Raw genomic sequence first — 27,874 nt, 5'->3', positions numbered from 1 at the left:
TGGCAGTAGTTCCTCTCTAAAGGTCTTGTAGAATTCAGTGGTGAAGACATCAGGACCCAGTTTTTTCTTGGTTGGTAATTTTTCAATTTCATTGATTGATATTGGGTTGTTTAGAATTTTTAGGTCTTCTTCGTTCAACTTTGGCAATTTATAGGTATCTAGGAATCTATCCATTTCTTCTGTATTTTCCATCTTATTAGCATATAGGTTCTGGATGTAGGTATTGGTGATTATCTGGATTTCTCCTGTGTCTGTTGTATTTTTACCCTTTTCATTTCTAATTGCATGGATTTGGGCCTTTCCTTTCCTTTTTCTGATAAGGTTGGCTAAGGGTTTCTCAATTTTGTTTATTCTTTCGAAGAACCAAATCTTGGCTTTTTGATTTTTTTGTATCATTTTCTTAGTCTACATTACATTGATTTCTGCCCTGATCTTTATAATTTCCTCCCTTGTATGAGCTTTGGCATTGTCCTGCTCTTCTCTTTCTAGAAGCTTGAGGTTCAGCATCAGGTTGTTTAATAAGGCTTGCTCTGTTTTCCTAATATGAGTGTTCACTGCTATAAATTTCCCTTGTAAGACTGCTTTCATTGTGCCCCATAGATTCCGATGTGTTGTATTGTCATTGTCATTTAATTGAAGGAACTCTCTGATTTCTTCTTTAATTTCCTCTGTGATCCATTGGTTATTCAGAAGTGTGTTGTTCAATTTCCATGTGCTTATGAAGTTTTTGCAGTTTCTTTTGCTGTTGATCTCCAATTTCATAGCACTATGGTCTGATAATATCCAGGGGATAACTTCAATTCCTTTGTGCTTACTTAAATATATTCTATGAGTGAGTATGTGGTGTATTTTGGAGAATGACCTGTGTGCAATGGAAAATAATGTATATTTTGATTTTGTGGGGTGAAACACTCTGTAAACCTCTGTTAAGTTCATATGTTCAAGAGTTTGATTGAGTTCTAGTATTTCATTTCTTGTTTTTTGTCTTGCTGATCTACCTATTTGTGACAATGGGGTATTGAGATGCCCACTACTATTGTATTAGTGCTTATATGGTTTTTCATGTCCAGTAGTATTTGTTTTACATAGTTGTGTGCACTAGTGTTTGGTGCATAGATATTTATGATTGCCATCTCTTCCTCTTGGATTGTTCCCTTTACAAGGATATAGTGTCCTTGGTCTCTCTTAATCAGTGTGGATTTGAAATCCACTTGGTCTGCAAAGAGGATAGCTACTCCTGCTTTTCTTCAGGCTCCTCTCAAAAGGAGTATTGTCTTCCACCCTTTAATTTTCAACCTATGAGTTTCTTTTTGAATTAAGTATGTTTCTTCTATGCAGCATATTGTTGGATCTTGCTTCTTGACCCATTCTGCCAGTCTATTTCTTTTGATTGGTGAATTGAGACCATTAACATTGATGATTATAACTGATACCTATTGAGTTATCATTGTCATGACTTTTTCTTTTTGTTTAATCCTCCCCCTTTGCTTTTAATTTCTTGTTGTGCCCAGAGGATTCATTCTACTGTGCTTCCTGGGGTTGTGATCATTGTTGTCTTTTCCTAGAATTTTGTCTAAAATTTTTTCAGAGTGCTGGTTTGGTATCCTTTAAGTTCCTAAGGTGCTCCTTGTCATGAAAGTATGTTATTTCACCATCAATTTTGAAAGACAGTTTTGCAGGGTACATCAATCTGGGTTGAGGTTGTTTTCCTATAGGGCTTGAAAGACATCACTCCAAGCTCTTCTTGCCTTGAGGGTTTGCACTGAGAAGTCTGCTGTGATTCTGATGGGCTTTCCTTTGTATGTGATTTGTTTCTTTTCTCCAACTCCTTGTAGAATTTTGTTCTTCTGTTGTGTTTCTGGAATCTTAACTCTTATATGCCTATGTGTAGATTTTTTTTAATTAAGGCTAGCTGGAGTCCTATATGCCTCAGTTATCTGTATGTCAAGTTCTTTTCCCCTCCTTGGGAATTTTTCTTCCATCACTTCTGTGAACAGTTTTTTTATGTCATCTGCAGTCTCTCCTCTTTCTTCATTGACTCCAGTCAGTCTTATGTTATTCTTCTTTGCATTGTCTAGCAGCTGCTGGATTGATTTCTCATGGTCCCTTAAAATTTTAAAGAATTTTTTCTTTTCCTGGTCACTGATTGCAATCTTATCTTCTATATCTGAAGTTCTGTCTTCACATTGGCTCCTTCTGCTGCACTGACTTTCAATGGATTTTTATTCTCCTGGAAATCTGTTTGTATCTGTTTCATGGATTTGATTTGTTTCCTATGTTGGCATTCCATCATGTTCCTCAGCTCCTCTATTTTTTTTATCTGTATCCTCTCTAGATTTATTAATCATGTCTTGCACTATGGGCCCAATCTTTACTGTTTTGTGGGAAATTATTTCTGATTTCATTTTTTCCAGATCCTCTTTCGTTGGTAGTTCAGAGAGTCCAGGTTGTTGTGTATCAGAGTGTTCCTTCTCATTTCCCTTTGGGGTTTGTGTAGGTGATCTGGAAGTCTGGTTCTGAGGCTTGTTTACCCCTCTTCTCATTTTGACATTGGGTGTGGGGGTGTTCCTGGCACCCACATGGCTCACCTCCTCTGTGCTGGGAGCTGTGGCAAGCCTATCCAGAAGCCTCCTCCTGCCTGGGAGCTGTGGCATGCTGATCTGGAAGTCTCCTCTGGGCTGGGAGCCATGGCACACCGACCCAGAGGCCTCCTCTGTGCTGGGAGCCATAGCATGCCTACCCAGAAGCCTCCTCCCTGGGAGCCATGGGGTGCCATCCTGGATTGGGTACATTTCAAATGCTCACAATATAGTTGATCTTTGAACAATACAGTATTTTTGTCTAGCTCTGAGGAAAGCCTTCATTTTCCTTCTAGACTCAGTTTCTTTTTTTCCTCATTCCCCTCTTCTTTTCTTACTTTATTCTCCCTCTTTGTTTTGCCTAGTTAAGTTTTCATATTTTTAGTTTTCTTATATCACCACATGCAACAGATTTTCTCTTTCTCTGACTTACATACATATCTGAGTTTCTGACATTAAAAAAGAAAAAGAATGCAACTCAACAGACACAATTATTTTCTAACATCAGATTTTTTACCCAGAGAGAAGTTGACATTAGTTGCTTACCAAAAAAATCAAAATCAAAAAACAAAACATAAAAATTCTATAGCTACTTAATGCATATGCACAGAAATAATGAGATAAATAACTAAAATGTCTAGGCACATTCAGTTGTGCTCTCAGAATGGTATCTTCAGAAATAAGCTTTGGAGAGCTTGTATTTGACCAAAAAGTATTGATATAGGTCTTATCTGAAGCTTTAGTGTGTTGTACTCTTTTTAAAAATTATAAACACAATACCTGATGCTTTATATTTGGGTATTTCCCAATCAACTGTGAAAATGGGAGAGTAGCTTGAAGCTTCTGCCACTGCTTGAGCACAGGTCTGGAGATTACTTGGAAATATCACTACTGAGAAAATGGAATTGATTTGAGATGATTCAGTGATCTACATCACTCAGCAGCTCTTCTCCAGTACTCATTGACTGTTTTCACTAATGTGTCATTATTTTCTGGTTGAACACATGGGGCTCCGGGCTTGGCTCACAAGCCACAAAGGTGACAGGGACAGGACTCTATCACTCTTTCTCTGATGTTGACTTAGGAATTTGTTCTTTTTTGCATTCTATTTCATTCTATCCTCTTTTTCTTAGTTTCAGCTTTCATAAAGCAGTATGGGTTTAATACCATCTAAATGAAATTTTGAAATTATCTAATTCCATCAGAATTTATTTAAATTTAGCACAATGGCAGGTATTGTGCTCAACACTGGAGATGCAAAACTGAGTACAAAATTCCAGAATCTGATACTTTAAAAGGTATTATAAAAACTAAATGTATAACTATAGAAAGAACATAATCACTATAAAAATACAGCTGTTGTAAATGTGGGTGTGTCAGTGAGTGAAGGTATGGAAAGGACAGAGAAAATCCAGAACATGGTAGGTGTATTTGAGATGATATCTAAGGTATGGAAAAGAAAAGGTAAAAACCAAAAGCTCATACAAGGGAGGAAGTTATAAAGATCAGAGCAGAAATCTGTGCAATGGAGACTAAGAGAATGATACAAAAAAAAAAAATCACCAAATCAAAGAGTTGGTTCTTTGAAAGAATAAATAAAACTGACAAACCCTCAGCCAACCTTATCACAAAAAGTAAAGAAAAGGCTCAAATCCAGACAATTAGGACTGAAAAGGGTGAAATTACAACAGATCCAACAGAAATCCAGAGGATCATCAATACCTACTTTGAGAAACTGTACTCCAATAAGATGGAAAACATAGAAGAAATGGACAGATTCCTAGATACATGTGAATTACCAAAGTTGAACCAAGAAGATATAAAAATTATGAAGAAAAGGAAAAGAAAGATCTCCAGATATCTGAGTGGAGGAATCAATAGCAGCAAGGAGTATGATGTGTTCAAGATCACTAGCCACTAGGGTGGAGTAGAAGAAAGCAGTAGATAATTTTAAAGTTGTAAACAGGGGTAGGTTGTAAATCTGATGGAAAGCCATAGTAAAAAGTTTGAAAATTCTTTTGTAGTCAATTGGCAATGAAAGGAGATTATGATATGATATTTTGTAATATGATATTGGATATGATGTAGCCTGTGGCTTATAATTGTGATTTCAGAAAGGGTAGAAAATGGTTCTAAAAAGAATCCTGACAGGAATATGCAAAAGACAGTTTATAAATGTACATATCTTTTCTGACACATACCTGTTATTTTAATTTTGCCATTTTTTCAACAAGTGACTGTGGACTTGTTTAATGGCCAAACTGGGAGTGTGATTCCATCTGTTATTTTATTTATTTTTGTCCTAACCATTATGAACAATCTTTAGTTATCCTTGATAGGCAATCCAGTTTCTTTAAAAAAAGAACCAATAGAATAACCATTAAAGACATTCTTTCTGCAAAGAAGTTTACAAAACTTATTGACATTGCCTCTGGTATAGCTTTTATCTGTGTATGTGTGGATACATACACAGATACAGAAAATTAAAAAATAAAGAGTCAGCATTTATCTGAGAGGGACATAGAGAGACACTATGAACATGAAAATAGAGTGAGAGATATACCTAAAATATAACCACACAGAGAAACAAACATGTGCTCAGATATTTACACTTGGAGATATGAAGAACCTAGCCCAGTATATATGTGTTTAAATATATAAGGGAATGAAGATCTGATACATACTATAGCATATATGAACCTTGAAAATATTACGCTAAATGAAAGAAGCCTGGCATAAAATTCTATTCCTTGTATGGGTCCATGTGTATAAAATATCTAGAATAGGAAAATCCATAGAAATAGAAACATTAGTGATCACAGGAGCTAGAGGGAAGGAGAAATGGGAATAACTGCTTAATAGATACCATCTTTCTTTTTAAGGGGGATGAAATTTTTCTGGACTTAGGGGTGATAGTTGCACAACATTGTGACTATACTAAAACTACTGAATTGTACACTTTAAAATGGTTAATATTGTGAATTTTGTGGGAAATAAATTTTACCTCAATTTAAAAAGAAAGAAAAAATAAAGAATTAGGCACTCACAAATACACTACACAAAGAAAAACATAATTATAGTGTCTACATACAGCATACATACAAGAAATAAAACTTATCCACACAAACACATATCAGAGATTCACAGAGAAATGGGAGATACACAGATCCACAGAGAGCGGAAAGAGATGCAGAGAATGTGTAGGCCCTGGAGTAGAGGGGAAGGCACAGTGATGGTATTGAAAGATAATGGCATCAATGTAAACAAGAACTTCAGTTTCAAATAAATTACTTAATTAGGCGGGATTGACATCTTCCAAAGTAGATTTAGGCTATATAAAAGGTACCTACTTTCTATTAGACCATGGTGATGACACAATGTGCAAAATGATATTTGGTCACCTACTCCATTTAGTTATTGAATAAAAGAATATGTGAATGGGTGTAATTGAAATCTAGGACTTGTGGGAATACCTATTGTAGTCATACAGAGATATTCAATTTTAATGTCCATGACATTGCCTTATGAGTAAATAACCAGTGTGTCAGTATGGCATGGAAAGGAATAACATTTTTCAGGAATAAATTTAACTAATTTCCTATATATAGTATTGAACCTTGATTTTTTTCCAGTAGAAAGTAGTTTTATTATTTTAGTCGATAACATTTTCCTGATAAAGAAATGTTTACATTCCTTGTAGCCTGCTATTAATTTTAATAAGAATTTAATAAGTGTAAAATCCTTTGGGCTTTTGCAACTTAAAAATTATCAGGTGTTCTGTTCAAGGACAATATGGTTAGGTATAATTGAAGCTGCTGTGCTGCTTTTACATTTTTGAAAGGAGTTTACTATCCTGCTAATCTAAACTGGTTCATGATCATGGTCCTTCCTCAGTTTTCCTCCTTTTTATTCAAATTGCACCTCTTTCCATTTTTATGGATACTGCATTGGTTCAGAACATGTGTTGCCATCTCACCAGTGAGTATAGCATGAAAGAAAGCTTAAGTCTTACATACTAGGGCTAGAGGAAAATACCTGTTCTCTCTAGCAGGCTGACTTCACCTTATCTTTCCAAGGTTATGCACTTTATTACATTCCTGAAAGAAGGCTTCCAGCATAGTGTCTCCTTATTATGAGTGAGGTCCTCTTATTGTTCACAGGAGTGCTGGAAGCCACCTTTTTTTCAGCTTCACTTCTTTTATTATCCTCTTTTATCTTGCTCACTTTCATCTTATGCTTTCTGTTTGGCTTATAAAATGAGTAAGCTGCAAGTAAGGAGGGGTAAAGGCCATGACTCAGACAGTGGCCAATGAAGCTTCTCTAGAGTTTAAATCTTTTGATGGGTTGCAAAGTGAAGCATAAAGGCACTGTCATTTCCATGGGAGAGATGAAAGAATTTTGAAGGAAAATAAACATATGCCAAATTAAAGATTGTTAAAATTAATGTTTGAGAACTGGAAATGTTTGATGAGTTGCAGGATAAACATACTGATAAAGGAAAATTCAGCATATCTATAAATTATGGACCAAGAACTTTCAATGATAAAGGAAAATGGCCTGGCTGTGGAGCACCTATTTTAATCCAAGAAGCTATCTCAACCAAGAAATAGCAGTGGTATGAAAACATATGATGAATAAATGGGAAGAAAATTGATTTTACCTCGACTGTAAGGATAATCAGTTACTGCTGAATGGTGGGATGCTTAAGGTAGTTGTGTGATAGCCACCAAAGTATAAACTGCCATGTGTTATTTGTCAAACTCTTTGTTTTTTCACAAAGGTCACTTTGCTGTTTTGCATCTTTACTTGTCTTCCTTCCTTCTTTAGGACTTCACACTCCTTGCTGGTATTTTGACTCCTTGACTTTGCTTTCTGGTCTTCTTAGGCAGCCCTTCTACCATCTATCCTCACAAGTTGGTGTTTTGCAGAGTTTGAATTTTGATGTGATTCCTTTCTTGTGCTTTATACCCTCTTTGGGGAAGATGAAGTTCAGGGACTCATATATTTAAGATCTCTGAATTTTATAGACCCACTTATATATATGCGATTTAAATGGACACACACACATTTGTGGTCTCCAAACCTTCACTTGTAACTCATATTTCTTCTGATATGTCTGATCTTATTGAATGTTCCATCAGGATATTTTACACTCTTTCAAATGCTTGAAATCTTATGAACTGGGAACTGGTACTAAATGCAATATGTTCAAAATGGACATTATGTAGAGGTGGACCCTTGTGCCTGCAAGTTTGGCATCCCTAGACTCAACCAACTGGGAATTTCAAAAAAAGTCAAGACAGTGCATCTGTATTATCATTATATGCATACAGACTTTTTCTCATGTTGTTATTTCCTAAATTAAGTATAGTAACCATTTACATAGCATTTACATTATACTAGGGATCATAAATAATCTAGAAATGACCTGAAATGTGTGAGAGGTAAGCATGCATTATATGCAGGACCTAAACCATTTCATATAACTGATTTGGACATCCTCAGATTTTGGTATCTCTAAGGGGCCTTGCAGCCTATGTTTTGAGGGATAACTATTCTGACTTAGATGCCCACACTTCAATGGATGTCACAATTTCTCAAATATATGTAGTTTTTCTTTTGTCTAATGCTTTTTCTACATTTAGTTTTTGGTACATTTTAGGCATACAATATGACGACATTCATCATTGGGAATTTGTACCTTTATGTGATATATATTGGTTCTTATTTTTTTCCCCATTCCCCTGCCCTCCATTCAACCCTTTCACCCTTCCCTATTTACAAAGACTTTGTTTCCATTTTTTTTTCTCATATTTATTCCTTTTCCTTTTTCCCTTTCCCCTACCCTTCCCACTTTGCTTTCCCCCTTGAGACATTTTCTTCCTATTTCACATTATCTACTATATATTTTGATCCTTATTTACACTTTCAGTTTCTCATACCAAAGAAATTATTAGGTATTTACACATGTGTGTCTTATTTATTTCATGTAAGAGTATGGCTTCAGTGTACATCCATTTAGCTATAAATATCTCATTTTTCATTCTTTATGGGTGAGTAATACTGCATTTTATATATGAAAAAACCCCACATCTTCTTTATCCAGTCTGTTCCTAGATACATATAAATTACCAAAGTTGAACAAAGAAGATATAAAAATTCCAAACACCTCAGTTTCAATCAGTGAAATCGAAAATGTAGTTAAAAATTTACCAACAAAGAAAAACCCAGGTCCTGATGGATTTACTGCTGAATTCTACAAGAAATTTGGGGAAGAGCTAATGCCACTACTTCTCAAACTCTTTAGTTTCTCATTATTTATGGCTGAATAGTATTCCATTTTATTAAAAAAACACATTTTCTTTATCCAGTCACCAGTTGATGTGCAATTGGGCTGTTTCCAAGTTTTAGATATTACAAACTCTGCCTTTATAAACATGGGTGTGCATTTATCACTGTGGTATGATTCTTTTAATTCCTTTGGGAAGAGAGCCACCAGGGGAATAGCTGGGTCAATGGAACCTATAATCCTAGCTTTATGAGGTATCTGTGTACTGGTTTCCACAGTGGTTGCACCAGTCTGCACTCCCACCAACAGTGCAAAAGGGCTCCTTTTCCCCCACAACACAGCCAACATTTGTTATTGGTTGACTGCTTAACAGCAGCCATTCTTTCTGGAGTTAGGTGGAGTCACAGCACTGTTTTCATCTGCATCTCATGAATGACCAGTGATGTTGAACATTTCTTGATATGTTTATTTGCTATTTCTACTTCTTTGTCTGAAAAATGTCTGTTCATTTCAGATGCCAATTTTTGGATTGGGTTTTTAAACTTGGGAGGTCTGATTTTCTAAAGTTTTTTTTATATTCTAGATAGTAGACCGTTGTCTGTGGAAAAGCTGGTAAAATTATTTCCCCATATTTTGGGTTGGGTTTTCACTCTGTTGGTAGTTTCTCTTGTAGTGCAAAAGCTTCTTAATATGATGGGACCCCAGTTGTTGATTCTTTGTGCTAGTTCGTGAGAGACTGAGATTTTGTTCATGAAGTCTTTTCCTATGCCAGTGTCTTCAAGAGTTCTACCTAACCTCTCTTCCAGCCAGTTTTGTGTTTCTGTTTTGATATTTAGATCTTTGATCAATTTTGATTTTAGTTTAGTGCACTGTGAGAGATATAGGTCTAGTTTTAATCTTTGGTAAGTTGAAACCCGATTTTTCCAGCACCAAATATTAAAGAGGCTATCTTTCCTCCAGTGAGGGTGTTTGGCTCCTTCATCAAAGATGAGGTGGCTGAGTATGTCGGGAGTTGTTTCTGAATCTTCTAATCTGTTCCACTGGTCCTCAGGTCTGTTTCTTTGCCAGTACTATGCTGTTTTTTTTATCACAGCAGCTTTGTGGTATAGTTTCAAATTGGGGATTGTGATAACTCCTACCTTTTCTTTGTTGCCTAGAATTCCTTTTGCTGTTCTAGGTCTCTTCTTGTTTCAAATGAATTTTTGGATTTTTTTCTCAAGTTCTGTGAATAATGCTGCTGGGATTTCAATTGGGATTGTATTGACTCTATATAGGTTTGGAATATGACCATTTTCATTGACTTTGTTCTTCCTACCCAGGAGCAAGGGTTGTTTTTCCATTTTCTGATATCCTCTTCAATCTTTTTTTTCAGAGTATTGTAGTTTTCAGAGTAGAGGTTTTTGATTTCTTTCATTAAGTTTATTCCTAGTTATTCATTTTTTTTGGATGATATTGTGAATGGAGTTGTTTCTCCATTTCCTCTCTCAGTAAGTCTGTGTACAGGAAGGCTATTGATTTTTGTGTGTTGACCTTGTATCCAGCTACTCTACTGAATTTGGTTATTATGTGTAGAAGACTTTTGGTGGAGTTCTTGGAGACTTTTATATAAAGTATCATGTCATCTGCAAGTTTTCTGCCAGCACTTCAATGAATAGTTTTTTTAAATGTCATTTTCACTCTCTTATGTTTGTTCATTGACACTTATCAATCTTATGGTATTCTTCTTTGGATCATCTAGTAGCTGATGGATTGATTTCTTGTGATCCTTTACTATTTTTATGAAATATTTCTTTTCAGGGTCACTAATTGTAATCCTGTTTTCTATATCTGATATCCTTTCTTCACATTGGCTCATTCTGCTGCATAAACTGTAAATGGAGTTTTTAATCTCCTGGATACCTGTTTGCATCTGTTTTGTGCATTCCATTTGTTTCCTATGTTGGGATGCTATCATGTTCCTCTGCTCCTCTTATTTTTTATCTGTGTCTGGTCTAGATTTATTAATCATGTCTTGCACTATGGGCACAATGTCTGTTGTTATCTGAGAAATTACTTCTGATTTCATTTTTTCCAGATCCTCTTTTGTTCCCAGTTCAGGGAGACCAGATCACTGAGTATTAGATTATTCCATCTCTTTTCCATTTGGGGTTGCTTTAAACAATCTGGAAGTCTGCTTTTGACACTTGTTTACATGTCTTCTCATTTCAACAGATGCAGCCTGCTGTGCTTTTTTTGAGGTGACTCTGCTCACTCAATGGGCTTTAATTCTCAGTCAGTTCAGAGGCCTTCTTTCTGCTCCTCACCACTGGGCCAATTCCTTGGTTCAGAACAATGGCATTCTGGGTCCTTGCACTGCACTCTTGTCCACTTGGGGTTCTGGCTGGAGCCTGTGCACGTTCAGCAATGTTATCTCAGTGGGCCTCTGGCTGGGGCTAAGCAGCTGTGCAACTGTTTTCCAGCCATGCCTTTGGCTGGGCCCTGTATGCCCAAGCAGCTGGTGTCTGGGCGGGGCCCTGACTAGGGACTCTGTACCCATACTGCTGTTGTCAGGCTGGCTTCTGGCTGTGGTCTGTGTGCACTTGCTGATGGTGTCTGGATGGGTGTCTGGCTGGGGCCTGTGTGTCTGTACAGATGTTTTCCAGGCATGCCTTTGGCTGGCTGTCTAATGCTTATTCCATTGCATGTTCTAGCTCTCTTTTAGATCTGCTTTATTAAGCTTTGATTATCCATTTGTCATGCCTAAATTAAGCATCATCCTTCAGTAATATCACTCCAACTTCTTTTTCCTTCTTAGACTCATTTGTGTCCTTCTTGTATATCAGTTATTTTTGGCTTTGATTTCTCTCATATCTCATTTTGTCCTGCATTATGAATTCCTTTAGACTAGGAATCTTGCTATATTAATAATAATGAAAACAATAACAGCAATAATGTTAGTCCCCCTGGAAGATTCTGAGAACTGAGTGACAGGATCTCCCATGGTTACAATGAAATGCCCTGGAAGCTGTGGGTTGGCAATGACATAGGACAGAAGGTTAGCTGTCATCTCACAATGGATGAGCCACTGGTTTACATTAGGTTGGTTGTGGGGAAGGTGAAAAGAAGTTGGTGGGATTTGCTGAAAGGAAAGAAGAGGTCTGAAGGGTTTAGTGTGATCAAATAGATGAACGGAGCCATTTCTAAACTAAAAGACTGCACAGTCCATGAGTTTTAGGGGTGCATGGCTGTAAAAGGTTCAGTTTTGACACATTAAATTTCAGCTTTCTACCAATATCCAAGTGGGAATACTGAAGAAGTAGTTAAACATAAAAGTCTAAAATTCAAGGTAGAGTTCCAGGATGGTACAGATTTTGGAATTAGTGAATTGAAAGTATATAAAACCACAAGGCAGGAGATCATGTAGCTGTAAGAATAAGAAGAAAAGACCAAGACTTGGGGAGTGTAATATTTAGTGGTATGGAGATGAACAGAATCCAACAAATGCATCTGGGAAGAAGTGGGAGGTGATGTTGAAGATTCAGAGAGACAAAAGAATGCTTAAAATAGGAAGTGATAACATATGTCAAATGCTATTAATATGTCATCTTGAGTACTCAAACTGGAGTATAATTTTTGATATAAAACCTCACCATTCACTCATTCATTCTAAGAGTGCATGCAGTAAACTTGGTACAGGTACTCTAAATAAAATATGCAAAAAGATGTAAGAAGCAGGAAATAAATGGGGAACTGCTAATCAATATTTACATATGTTCCTGAGCCATCAGAGAATCTGAGGCAAATATGACACAAGAACTTATGGCCACCCTATAATCTGTGGGAGAATTATATAGCACATTTTCTGGGATTTTCTTCAGTAAGAAAAAAAAAAGCTCCTACTTTCCTTTCAAACTGTCATGATGTGCTCTTCTCTGAAGCTTTACTGGGCATTACTTTTGTACAATTACTTGGTGAGTGAAAGAAGCCAGAAATTTGTTTGACATGATTACGAATGATAGAGTGGATTTGGGTAACATCCAATAGTTACTGGCACTGTATGAACATGCATGCATAATGATATTTTTCAAAAGGTTAATACATGTATTATGTAAGCATGGCTTACTGTAAAACTGAGAAAATTTTCTCCAAGAGATGAAAGAAAGTCACCTGCCATTCTATCAGCATGGAATGTAAAATTTTTAATACAAAATGATTGAAGTACTAATAAAATACATTTAATAGTTTTTAATCATGAAGAGAATTCTCCCTTTAAAAATAGCTGTTGACAATAACTTGACAATAATTTTAAAAAGGAAACATATTCAAATCATTCTTAATTTAATAAGGGAGAAATTTCTGTTTCACTCATCTCCTTTAGCTGGTCTGGTTTTTTTCCCAAGAGGTGAAAAAAATTGCTAGTTAAAGTGACATATTTTAAGTAAATGCTAACAGTTATTTTTTGAGTGGCTTCCATATGTAAGAATTTGTTTGAGTATTATGGTATCTTGCCTTAAAGGAGCTTTAAAATATTTGAATCTGCTTTATATATGACTTGAAAACTATGCCAAAATCACTCAAAAGTAGGGGAAGTCTTAGCACTAGAACACCCCTTCCAGTGGGTCTGAGAAACAGTAATAGAAGGAAATCTCCCAATTGAGCAAAACTTTAAATCTCAAAGAGGAAATGGCTAGAGGCATGGGTCTACCCTATACTAAGTAATAGTCATTGTCTAGTAAAAGGAACATAATTAGGATACTGGTAGCAAAGTGCTAAGGATTAAAGATATGCTGCTAGGCCTCTCTGAATGGGCATAGAGTGTGAAATCATTTGAATGCTCACAGATGGCATCTGCAGAAAGGGAGTATGATAACAAGATAGAAGATGACACATTCTATTTCCATCCACTCTTGACCTTGCCCAATGGGTTCACAAACTGTCTGTGATAGTTGGATGGAAGTTACACACAGACTCTGACTTCCAATCACTGAGAATGAATTACTCCAGGAACCCACTACTAAATGCCTAGTCAATCCAGAGCAGAGGTAGGCACTGAGCCTCCACAATGGTGCCATTCTCTATGCCAGATGGTGAGGCAACTGGTATTAGATTACCTTAATGTCATTTCTGCAAGGAAAGGGGTGATGTTCATTTGGATTTGGAAGAGACATTACTCTGCATATAAATTTGCCTCCCTTCTCTCATTTTTTCTTTCACAACTGCCACATGTGGACCTAGAGATGAATTAGTCATGTAAAGTCATTCTCCACAGCATTTCTTTTGGACAAGAGGTTCATTTTACAGCAAATATATTACAAAAATAGGTTTATGATTGGGACAGTCACTGGTTTTGTTATGTTCTCCATCACACTGAGGTATTGGATTTGATAGTCTAAGTGGGATTTTGAAGACTCAGTTTTAGTATCTATTTGTTCAATACTTTGCAAGCTTGGGTAGTGGCCATCAGAAAAAATTGGAAATGAAATCTATGTAAATAGGGAAGGGCGGAGGGGGTGAAGGGTGCACAGGTGATGGGGAAAAAAATAAGAACCAAGATATATCATGTACAGGTACAAACACCCAATGATAAATGTAAACAAATTGTATACCTAAAATGTACCAATAAAAGAACTAAAAAAAAAAAAGACTATAACATATACTCCAAGTCAGCCATTGATATATGGTGCTGTTTCTCCTATAGTTAGGATTCAGAGGTGTGGGAATTAAGATGTAGGAATGAGAGACTTTCCTCTCTGTTAGTACTAGTTATGTGATAGTTAGATTTTTCCTTTTCTCCTCTTAACTGGGTTCTACTGGTCAATAAGTCTTAGCTTCCAAAAGATCAATGCTTCCTCCAGGGCAAATAAATTATTGTACTTATGTGGAAGTTGGAATTGCCCCTCCCATCTCTTCTAAGTTGAGTCCAGTACCTGCAGATCAACAAGGCAAGAGGGTTACTACAATGGCTATGATAATTGATCCTGATTATATAGTGAAGTCATTTTCCAACTTCACAGCAGGTAAAAGAGGAGTTTGAGAATACAGGAAATTCTCTGGGACTCTTCTTAGTGCTTTCAATTTCCCTCATTAAAGTCAATGGGATGAATATAATCCCATAAAAATGGAAAGACTAATGGCCCTGGCACTTTAGAAATGAAATGTGGGTCATACAATCTAGCACAATCCCTGCTAAGGAAAAAGTATACATAAAATTGGTAAAGAGAGAATGACAGTATGAATGCCTGCTATTATCATGTGCCCAGTTCCAGAAATACTCTAATAATCAAAAGCTTTTCTTCATTATTTTGATCTATCTATCTATCTATCTATCTATCTATCTATCTATCTATCTAAACCTCTTTCCGTTCCTTCTATTCCTATACGATCCAACATAATACAAATAACTAACATTATATTTAAATTTAGGATGTCAAGGAAGAGTGTTTATGGGAGAAACAACAGATGAACATCATCAGAACCCCATGACTCTACATTCTTTTTGTGGGGAGAGGGTTTTCAGTTGTGCAGAGAACAGTGGTATGATGTCAAGTAAATGTATAGTTTTGCTACTTTTATGTGGACATTGTGGCTAAAGCTGAAGTGTATGTTGTCCATAATGAGGGGTGGACTATTGTGATTTTGTTATGTGTCCACTTCTTATCTAATCAAGACCTCCTTTTCCAGCATTTCTTTCTATTTATGGTCTGGGTTGGGGTTGAGCACAAGACAAAGTTGATTGAGATTTGGAATGTAGGAGAGAAACATGAGCCATGTTCACACTCAGAAAGTTGGTGTGCTGTGCAGTTATGACACTTGTACACAATAGTGAACCTGCAGGTTCACCTCCCTGTTTTGTAGATCTTTTCCTATGGCTCTGTCAAATTCTCGGAAAGATTCATTCAGCGGTCTATGACACCTAATCTGTGGGGAAACTGCATCACTGACCTGGATGCTGGGGGATTGTGAAGATATGAGACCAAGGCCTTCTATGTTGAGGAATAAATGTAGACTTGTTCAGTTTATCCTTGTTGAGTTAATCTCAACAAATCCTTGCCCTCTCCTTATTCATACTCATATACTCTTCCTGACTGATGGCCATTTCTTTTGGGCCCAACACTACATACGTGGGACAGAGATGAACCTGAAGTAAAGAAATCTTTAAATAAGCCCTTATATTACCTGTAGAGGTTCTTCTCCTGACGGAACATAAATGATAAATATTTTTCATTCTAGTCAGATATGTATGTATGTGTATATATGTATGTGTCTAAAATGAACTTTCAAACAGTATATGTGCAGATATAACATATTCTAAATTGGAATAGATATGAAAAAGAGAGTGAGGAGAGATCTGAAGAGTCTTCCTGCAAGAGGGTAGCATTTTGTCATACTGGCATGTTAAGGAAATAAAAAATAGAGATGAGATGGTAGTTAGCTACTGCATATTTAATGACTGCCATGCCAGGTACACTAAGAAACAAGATAGTCACAATTCTGAGTGTTTGGAATTTGTAGTCTAGTAGGGATGACTCACATTGCTAATGTTATGCATTCCATCTTGTGAAGTACTCTGTGTGCTGAATATTTTGCTCTTATTATAACTAAATGACCCTAGGATGACAAGCTGAATCTTGGATTTTAAAATATTTTCCCAATATGGTTATCCACTACACAATAATGCTAACAAGGTATAAAGATGAAGTCTCTGGGCTTTCAGTTTCCTACCCATGTTACCCACTCTTCTCTGTCCACAGCTGCTTTCTGCCATCTGTCTCCACTATTCTACTGAAGCAGCTGTTACACAGGCCACCAATGAGCTAATTGTCAAATCCCGTAGATACTGATTGGTCCCTATTTTATTTGACGTTAGTTTTCCATTTGACATTGTGATTGTTGTCTTCTTCAAATTTTCTCAGCCCTGACACTACTTTCTCCTAGTTTCCCTTTATTTCCCTCCTTTTTCTTAGTCTGTTCTATTTTTGTATTCAATCCTTGTTTCATAGCACCCCAAAGTACTGAAAATGGCCTGAAAGCAAATTTATCATCTCTTTTATTTGGCATTGTACGCATCCAATTGGTATTGAGTTCTGCACTGGTAAATTATTAAATTTCTTTGTGATTTGTGGCCTCTTTTCCAGTTTGACTATCTGTGTCTTACATTAACCTTTTCTTTGCCTTTCTATGCTCCTTGATCATTGTGAGACTCCTTTTTTAATCTATCTGCTTGATTTTTATCTTTTTCTAATCTATGCTCCAAGTGGCCACTAAACATGTATTTCTAAAATGCAAATGTGATTGTGTAAATGCTTTCCTTACCCTTCAGGGACCCCCTAGATAAGTACAGAATATGAAAAAATGGCATATAAGATCCTGGATGATTTGATACCTGACTGAGCCTCAAGGCTTAGATTTTAATACATTCTCCCGACTCCCTATGTCTTTTTTTTCTTTTTTTTGGTACTGGGGATCCATCTCAGGTCCTTGCACTTGTGCAGCAGGTGGCGAAACCACTGGGCTAAATCCCTGGTCCCGACTCCCTATGTCAAATGACACAAAACTTCACCACAAAGGATCTACAATCTTTTTATTACCCCGAAAATCTCATCTGCTCAGCTAACATCTATTTGTGCTTCAATAAAAAGTTCTTGGGTCATTATTAGCTCATTCTTTTATTCAATCAAAGTGGATTGACCTCCTTTTGTGTGGCAGATGCTGTATAGCTCTCCATAAAGCCCTTCTAACTGGTTTTTCTTGGCTTCCATTCCCATTGTTTCTGGCTATCTATTGAATAGCACTGGATGTTCACTGCTATCTTCTGGAATTTGGGTTCAAGTTCTCTCCTTTGTAATTAATAAACTGCAAAATATATAACATAAAACATATTTTCAATTAACTATGTCTGAACTTGTAGTTTCCTTGTTTGTCTCTTCTATCACAGTGTGACCTTACTAATGGCAGAAACTGGATATTTGTATTGTGTGTGTGTGTAAGTAAGATCATTCTGACTTATATGGTTTCTTCTACTTTATAATTCGTTAATACACTTATCTGAGTGGAGATGATTTAAAATCAGAAGATTTAATGGGATGACTTATTTAACCTGAGTCAGATATGCCAAACAAAAAGGCAAATGAGAAAGTAATAAGTGCTCTGAACATTTTATAAGGTGTTGTGTAACTCAGATGAGATAATCTAGGAAAAAATATTTCATAAATTGCAAAACATTATTGTCTTAGTTCCCTTGGGTTGCAAGGAGCAGGATTATCCAGGTAACTTCAAGGATTGTTTTTGGATCAGGCACAGCTGCATTTCTACTCTGGAGTTAGGCTGTCTTTTTCGTCAGTCAGTCTCTGCACAGTCTGTGCTCTGTATTTCAGTGTTTCCAGTACTATCATTGACCGTCCCTTCATCATTCTTCTTTTGTGTGTACTGCAATGCTACCACTGGGACTCTAGTTATCTATCTGGTGGTCCAGTGAACAAGAAAAATTCACCACATAGCCCTGCCGTCAATCTGATTGTCTCAGGTTCTCTTTTTTTCTGTCTCTCTTTTGACACATCTGCTCTTTCACAGTATCTCCAGTTTACTTTGTAAATCTGTAATTTTCTTCTTCATTCTATCCAATTCTTTGTATGGGCACAATTTTGTATCTATCTTTCTGCCTCACAGTTTCTACTAGCTCAAAATTTTGTTTTCTATGTGAACTGTTCGTAGCCCCAAAGTCCCTTTTCCACGTATCTCTCACTTTCAATAGTGAAAAATTGATTAAGTCTCTCTATGTTTTCAATGTGATTGATATATTTAACATAATTATGTAAATCTAGATACATTTAAACCTTGGATTGTGAGCATAATTCATTCTGGAAACATGCTTGTAATGGAAAGCACTTGTATATCATAGCAAATTTCCCAATAAGAAATAATGGGAATTCAGACCTAAAAATATTCATATAAAATGATTATAACACTGTAATATAATACAAAATAATAAATAAAATACAAAATATAAAGAAAAATAAATTAACCTGCATTTACCTTTGAAAAGACTACATGGCTGGTGTGAGGGAGACAAGAAAGAGGAGGGTTATTGTGTAGGGTGACTTTCACTATCACTAATGGAATCACTGCAGTCTACTGGCTCAGTGAAATCTTTTTCTTTTTATGTAACATTAACAGAGAACCTTTCCAATAACACTTGCTTCTGCATCCTTTTGAGGATTTTGCTGAAATGTGACATTGCCTTGCCATTAAACAGATTCATTGCTGGCACTATTACACCCTTATTGAGGTGGTGCTTTTCTACCAAATTTTGCACTGTTACCTACATTTCCCACATCTCTCTAATCTCATTTGAAGTGAGGGATTCATTTTGCTTTTTCTCGTCTCCCTCTGGAGATGAGGTTTCTGCCATAACCTCTTGCTGTTGGGAGATGATCACCTACAGTCCCACAGCCAGACAGAGAGAGAATCATTGGCTTAGGAGTGATCATGTGATGCTCAAAATCACATACTCCTCATATTGCAAGAGATCGCTCATTTTCAAGTTAAAATTTATTAGAAATGTTTGGTCATCTTGGGGAACATTTGCAGAACAAATTACTTGCAATGTAAGGTTTTTTGAACAATGCTGATGATGGTAATGATGATAGAATCTATATTTACAACTGAACTGATGAGGAAATATTCCTCAATCACTCGGTTGGACATTCTTACATAATGTTTATCAAAATACAATTTACTTGATTTTTCTAGAACTCACATTTACTATGTTTTAGGAGTCTATCCAAAATTTCTATGTTTTTCCTGTTTTGTGACTCTTCTCAGGGAAATAGAAATGTTTTCAAAACTTTATGTATAAAGTCATTTGTTGCTATGTGGTTTATTATAGTAAAATATTAGAAAAAAATTGTAATTTCAAGTTATTGGAAGCCATCTGCTGAGAATTTTGCATGTCTTGAACTACTCGATTTACAGTACACAGATAACCAGTGAATATTTGCTAAGAAGTATGTGTTGCTTCTTTGTCATGGACAATTGGACAGTCATTAACGATAATGCAAACCTGAAGTGGTTTATAACAGGAAAAGCAGGACGTGTATTATCAGGAGATAAAATATGAGTTATTTCTTGATTTTTCTCTCTCTGAGAAAAGAATATAGTACAACAGAATCTTAAGTGTGTTTATTTTGTGAAGTAGAATTACAGGTAATCTTTTACATTATTTTGCTTTTCTGTCTTTTAAAAATTACATTTATTATTTTTAGCTCAATACATATAGTATATTTTATCACTTTGTCTGATTTTTCTGCTTTATCACCAGGGTAAGAAAGACAGAAGAAGGAAATTACTCTGATTTCTCACTGTTTCCCTGGTACAATTTCAGGTTTATAGATACATTTCATAGGTCCTCCTAATTTTATAGAACAGGAGACATCCCAACAAATTAAGCTACATGCCCAAGTTCACACAATTAATTACACAGCAGGGATTTGACCACAATTCATTCCAATTCCACAGCACATTTCTGTAACTGCTAATCCCTCCCTGGTTTTTCCCTTCACTGAAACTAAGTATTAATTTGACCCTTATATAAATTACTTGGCTATATTTTAAATGCTTTGCAAGACTTAGGTTTGTGTTCTTAACTATAGAGGTTGTTTAAGGCAACAGCAATATTTTATGCCCCTTTCATCTTTTTTCTGTCTCCTAGCACACAGTAGTATTTGTTACTTATAATTCTTAATACCTTTAAGAAGACTGTAAGAAACAAGAAACATGAAAATGTGGATATATGTATTTGTTGTCATATATAAGCCTGCTATTGTCAATATTCTTTTGAACTCTAAGTATAGCATCTCGAAGGTTTTAAATTTATTCTTGTCATTTCATATTCATTAAAGGCCTCAAGTATTCAATTTTTCATATTATATAGTAACATGAAATCCATTCTGTTTAACTTACTTTGTGAAGTATCTGTTAGCCACACCCAATCATTATAATTCTGCTTTCTATTTCACCTTTCACACACTCTGGTTACATCCAGATGAATGAACTTGTTCCTGAGTGAGCTAAGTTGCCTTCTGCCTATTATCACTTACAGTAGTACTGACCCACCCTTGTAAATTAAATCCAAATATACAAATCCTACATATCATTGGATTCTTTGTATCTGAACCTTTGTCAGGTAGTCTTGACTTACAATAATCTTTGCCACTTATGAAATGTGTTATCTATTATCTGCCATTTATATTAATCACCATATCCATACATAATATTTACATCTATAAACATATCTGTGTCTATCTGTAATGGAAATCAACACATTGAACTATTCTCAACAAATTTTTAAGTGTATAGTACAATATTTTTTGTTGTTATTTAAAACAGGGTCTTGCTTATGTAGTCCAGGCTGGCCTTGAACTTGCAATGATCCTCCTGCCTCAGCCTCTCAAGTGCTAGGATTATAAGCATGCTCCCCTGTGCTCAGCAAGTGTACAGTACTATATTGGTATCAACATGCACAATGCTACACATAACATCTCTAGAACTTTTTAATCTTTCATGACTGAAACTTTGTAGTCATTGAACAAGAATTCTTAATTTTCCCTCCTTCCCACCCCTGGCAGCCATTACTCTGCTTTCTGCTTCTATCAGCTTGACTAGTTGAGATTCCTCTGTAAGTGGAGTATTTGTCTTCTTGATTGGGCTTTTTCATTTAGCATAATGTTTTAAAGTTTCATTCACGTATCATATGACAGGATTTCCGTCATTTTCAAGTCTGGTTAGTATTCCACCTAAGTGTGGGTCGTATTTTCTTTATCTGTTCATCTATTGGTAGGCCTCTAGATTGTTTCTACCTCTTTCTTGCCTTTGTGACCAATACTTTGCTAGTGTGGGAGTGCAAATGTCTCTTCTAGATCTTGACTTCACTTCTTTTAGGTAAATACTCAGATATGTGAATGCTGGATCCAGTGGCAGCTCCATTTTTAATTTTTTTTTGAGAAATTCAAGGGTTCTGGTTTCTCCATATTTTTTATAATATTTGTTATTTTATTTCAATTTCTTTTTCATTTTGGATAGTGGGCATACCAACAGATGTAAAGTAATATCTCATACAGGTCTTTATTTGCTTTTCCCTGATAGTAATATTCAGCATATTTTCAGACAGCTTTTGATTATGTGTATGTCTTCTTTGGAGAAATGTTTAAATAGTTTGTCCATTTTTCACTTTTCTTTTTTTGCTACTGAGTTGGAGTTCCTTCCACATTTTGGGTATTATTCCTTTATCAGATGTATAGTTTGCATATATTTTCTCCCTTCTGTCTGAAGCTTTTTCACTATTATTTCCTCTGCTGATAGCAACTGTTTAATTTGTTGTAGTCCCTCTAGAGTATTTTTTACTTTTGTTGCCTGTGTCTTTTGCTATTATACTTAACAAATCATTGCCAATACCAAAATTGTGAAAGTTTTCTCCTATTTTTTTCTTCTTAGAATTTTATAGTTTCATGTCTTATGTTTACATTTTTAATCCATTTTGACTTGCAGTCCAATTTAATTTTTTGCACGTAGATATCCAATTTCCCACAGCATTTGTTGAAAAGACTGTCCATTCTACATGTATGGTTCTTTTGCTTATGCATGGGCATGTTCCTGGGCTCTCTATTCTGCTCCATTGGCCTACCTGCCCATTATTATCATCATATGAACCTTATTATTTTGAACTTTGCATTAAAATTAGCAGATAAATGACTTAAGATAGTTAAAATGTTAAAATGGTAAGTTTTTGAAGTTTTTCGTATTTGAATTTTTTATTGTATCCCTTCTAGCACTTTTTATACTTGTGAGTGCTCAATAGATTTTGAATGCACCAATTTATTGATATTGCAATAGTATTATTATGACATTAAAGTGATAAATTTTAAAAATTTACAAAAGTGGCATACTTCCTGCTTTCCTAGCTACCTTTTTCCTTATTGGCTGCATTTGTAGATGATCTTTGGATTGTTTTCCTTCTTGTTTTGCTTAATAAGGTGACTTTTGATAGATAATCATGTTTTTGTTAATCCATATATCATTACAACCATTACAAATTTTTAAAATGTTGAAAGTAATATAGACAACTTTATTACATGTAAAATTGATATACAAAAGAAATCTCAGAATTAAGAGTGTAAATGATTGAATTCAAATTATTGGATTTATTACCATTGGCTAGCAAATATACTGAACAGCTCAACTGTGTGTTTCCAAAAGGGGTAAAGGAATAAAAGAAAAAGGAGGAGGGAGAAGGAGAGAAAAGGGGGGTAGAGAGAGAGAACTGCAGTTTGCTTTGCATCATAAAATATTTTCTTTCACATTTTCCATATATTGTTGGAATCTATATAGGTAATATATATTCATACATAAAATTTACAAATATTATAAAGTATTTTTATATACTAGTATAATTTGTATATACATACATGAATTTTTTTAACAGCAGGATTTCCAGAGATTATCAATGAAGATTATAATAATGAATGAACCCAGGGTAAGGCATCTTGACACTGCATTCACAAAATCCCCTAATTTGAAGTACTGTCAGATTTCCATTTTTGCCTTTCACTTTTTAGGCTAATTTTTTCATATATTTGTTTGTATTACTAATAAATAATTTTAAAAGTAATATTTCATGAAAAATATATTAAACATCTTGTTAAAAGTACATAATTTAATAAATTATTTTCCCATAAGTTTATTGGTACATTTTAGGTAAACATTATGATGACATTCATCATTGGGATTTTGAACCTGTACATGATATATCTTGATTCTTGTTTTTTTCTGTTCCCCTTCCCTCTCTTCTACCCTTCAACCTCTCCCTATTTACAAAAGATTTGTTTCTGTTTTTTTCCCCTTTTCTCATTTTTTCTTTCCCAACTCCCCACCCCCAGTTTCCCTTCCTTTTGGACCTTTTCTTTCTATTTCACATCATCTATTATATATTTTGGTCCTCATTTACACTTTCAGTTTCTCACACCAGAGAAACTATTCAGTATTTATACATGTATGTTCTATTTATTTCACTTAAGAGTATGGCCTCAATGTACATAATATTAAAGGTACATAATGTAAAAGGTGAAGAATTTGATGGATTCACCTTATTGCCACCCAAGTCAAGCAATTAAGATTCTGCACCTAGGATCACGGAGAACTACTATACCACTCTTATTTTTTTAAATGTACTCCCCCCCCCTTGTATTGTAGACACATTTTGCAGAGCCCTTGAAACTATGAACTGGAAACTCAGTTATAGGCCTTTGATTCTCTTTTGTCCTGAAGAGAGACGTGTCTTAGATCTAACCCCGAAAGTAAAATCACACTCAAATTCTTCCTTTTCCATTTCTCTCCTCTGTCAGCATATGTCATTCTCATTTTTCTGGATTACCTTTTCCTTTTCCCTTCTATTTGACTCCAAGGATCAACAACTTCCAGATAAGAATGTTAATTTCTGGATTGAGATCTCATGAGATACAGGGCAAATTTGACATGGTTGACAAGGAAGATTTCCAAAGTATAGCAGTAAGTGGGTTTCAGGGCAACAATTCATGGAAATTCACTCTTCCCCTTTACCATGAGTTTGGCCCAGTTGCTAACATCATTGTTCGATGTCTCAGTTTAAATATTTGAGAGACAGAAAACAGAAAATAATTGACCCAGCTTGTATCAGATCTCCTTCCTTGCCCAACCTCCTATGGACAGGAAGACTTATTATCATTCATTAAGCTGAAGAAAAATGAAAATCATCTTCCGTAATTCTCTGAAATCATTGAGTCCTTAAAATTCTAACACAGTGGTTCTCTGACATTTTGGACATCTTGTTACCATTAGTTACTTCGTCCTTGGGTTTCTATAATTTTAGCACAAATTTCTACCATAACATTTTGCATAATTGGTTTATTTTATTTGCTAGCATGTGGTTTCTTCATAGTAGGAGCACATTTATCTTCACATTTCTAATACCTGTCAAAGTGTTTGGCACAAGTAATTGAGACATGAAGCACCTAATAAATGAATAAAAATAGCCAGAAGATTGTAAATGCCCTTTGCTCAGTAAGCTAGCCTTACAACTACACATGTATTGCACTACAGCTGAGTATTCTATGTGGAATGACTAATCCTTGTTGTCAACATGTTTAAATTTAAAGACACATAGAAAATTGGTGAAGCACACTTCTGGATGTGTCTCTGAGGATGGTTCCAGAGATGATTAGCAGGTGTGTCAGCAAACTGAGGAAGACACCTGCCCTGAACGCAGGTAGTGCCATCCAATACTCTGCAGGCCCCTGGATGGAACAAAAGGCAGAAGAGGAAAGTGTTCACTGCTTCTATTGGCCACAAATACATTACCAAATTTTTTAGCTTTTCAATGTGAACTTACACCACACCACCCCAGGGAGCTGCTGGGCCTTCAGACTTGCACTGGGGTTGTGTTGTTTGTTGCTCTTGTTCTGCGGCTTCCAGATTCTTGGACTGAAAAGCTGCTAGTTTCCTCAGTTCTCCAGTTACAGACAGCCACCATGTAGCCTCTTGTCATGGAAGCCAACCTGACAGACTCCCTCTTATCATTACATATACATTCTACTGATTGGCTCTGTTACTCTGGAGAACTAACATACTACAGGAATAAATGTAACTGCTTTTGTAGGAAAGAGTGGAAATATCCAGGCTATATTGATTTTACAGTAGCTTTCATAACTGTAGCCTGCACAGATCATGTTGATATAGTTCTATTTCTTTAGTAGTAGATTATCATTTTATTTTTTGTAGAGAACTTAAGAGGTATCATATCGTCACTACCAGGTCCATTTCTTAAGCATTGTAGGATCATTTTTCTCTTTACTCTGAGTTGATTTTTCTTTGCTCCTTTTTTTGGTGTTGTTTTTGAGACGGGTCTCACTATGTAGTTCAGGCTAGTCTTGAACTCACTATGTAGGCCAGGCTGGCCTTGAACATTCAGTGATCCTCCTGCCTCAGTTCCCAAGTGCTGGGATCACATGTGTGGGCCAACAGATAAAGCTATACTCCGCTCCTTTGTAACTCTCAATTTTTAAACCAAGCAAGTAGTTTTATTTCCAAGTTAAGAAATACCAGTAGATGTCTCATTATCAAAGCATTCACAGTATACTACCTAATAGATATTATTTTTTAAATGTGGTTTTTGATAAAAATTAATTATTGAGTTAGTTGTAAAGTTACATACATTTGTTATTTTATATATGTATTTAAGTTATATTTTCAGGATATATTCAAAGTATATATTTAAACATTTATATTAAAAAAGAAAGTAAAAAGCCTATATATGTCAAAGTCAACATAGAATAGTTTTTTCCTAGATCTGAGTATAATGTCCCTGTATTTAAAACTTAATGATGAGGATGCAGTCTGAGAGATGCAGCAGGTCAGTTTCATCCCTGGATAAACATCCTGGAATGTTAATAAAAGAAACTAAGACCACCACGACATCACTTGGTTTTATACCTGTTATCCATGAGTGATCAAAATGTCATGATGTGGCTCATGACTGTATTTCAGAGAAATTAGTAAATTCAAGACAAGAACTCAATTCTTTTTTCAATAAAAACTTTTCAATCAGGTTTAAAATTTAAACACAGGCCATGTACCAAATATATCCCCCCTTCCTGCATGTAGCAGTCTGCCAATAAACATTCGTTAAGTTTACTGACTTTGAGTGAAAAAGGAAATATTAAAATGACAAACTCTGAGAACATGACAGGGTGGATGAGGTGATGATATTAACTAACAAAGACCAATTTTAATTAACTGAAGTGATAAGAGGGAGCGGTGGTTATAACATGCTTACATTTAAAATGGCAATATGGGTAGTCCAAGGTAGGGCACATTGTTAAAATTAGCTTTTAGAGGCTATAGGTAGTGTGAATTTGATGAAATCAACAAATAATCTGGCTCAGATTAAGGCTTTAAAATCATTCTTTGTTGTATCTAATTAGTATAGAACTTTTAATACCTAAAACCCTACCACTATGAGCCCATTAGTCTCTCAAAGCAGTTTTGATTTAAATATTTATCTAATATTGATAGCATAGCTGTATGTAAAGTACTTTTCATCTACTTTCTCAGTAGTCTTTCTAGATGGCATTAGATTTTGTAAGCAGATCATCATTATTTTGCAGTAATGCTGTTCTTATACACATCAACACTTTTCATATCCATAACACTTGTCTGAAGTGTGTACTGTCATCTTTGTGCTACAGGTAAAGATTCTGAGGCATCTGGGAGAGTTTAAGAAAATCCTCTGGTAATCACTTATGAAGTCACAGAGCCAAGGACTAAAGGCTTGTGGTCCACCTCCTAATGCTAGTCTCCTAAGCACCAGCCCCTCTGCATCTGGGCCAAGCTGGAGCAGCATTTCCCAGATGGTTTTCTAAACCATGATATACTGAAGATATTCCCTATATCCGAACTAGTTTGTCAAGCATTTTAGAGCATATATCAGTTCCCTACTCCTATAGTAAAAACTTACCACCAATTTATGGTACTAAGGTTCCTCAAATTATATATTCTATTGTTTCAGAAATATTTTAATATATATGATAATTTTTTGCACTTAAACTACTAGCTTCTTTTAGTTTATTGAAGAGAAAATTTTGTCCTTTTATCTGTTTCTTCTTTGTAAGAGAGGTGCTTTTTTGTCCAAGACTTGTACATTTTGACCATTCTTTTGAGGTTATGATATACAGTGTATTAATTGTTACTAATTCTCTAATTATTTTGTTATAAAATTGTGTTTTTATATAAGCAAGAAGACTGCTTTTTAATATTTTCTTTATTAAATCTGCTTGTATTACTTTAAAAATTTTAAAAGTACGAACATATTTTCTCACATATGTAGAGATCAGAAATCCTAACAACATGTGGGAAAGGCTATTTTCTTTCTGGAGGCTGTGAAGAAAATAAATCCTTTTTTTGTTTTCAACTTCTTGAGGCTTCCTGAATTCTTCAGTTCCTG

The sequence above is a fragment of the Heterocephalus glaber genome, unplaced genomic scaffold (assembly GCF_053883595.1).
Source record: "Heterocephalus glaber isolate CG9 unplaced genomic scaffold, H.glaber_assembly_v1.0 deba00001509, whole genome shotgun sequence".
In the NCBI taxonomy this organism is placed as follows: Eukaryota; Metazoa; Chordata; class Mammalia; order Rodentia; family Bathyergidae; genus Heterocephalus; species Heterocephalus glaber.
Note: the sequence above shows the minus strand (reverse complement) of the source record.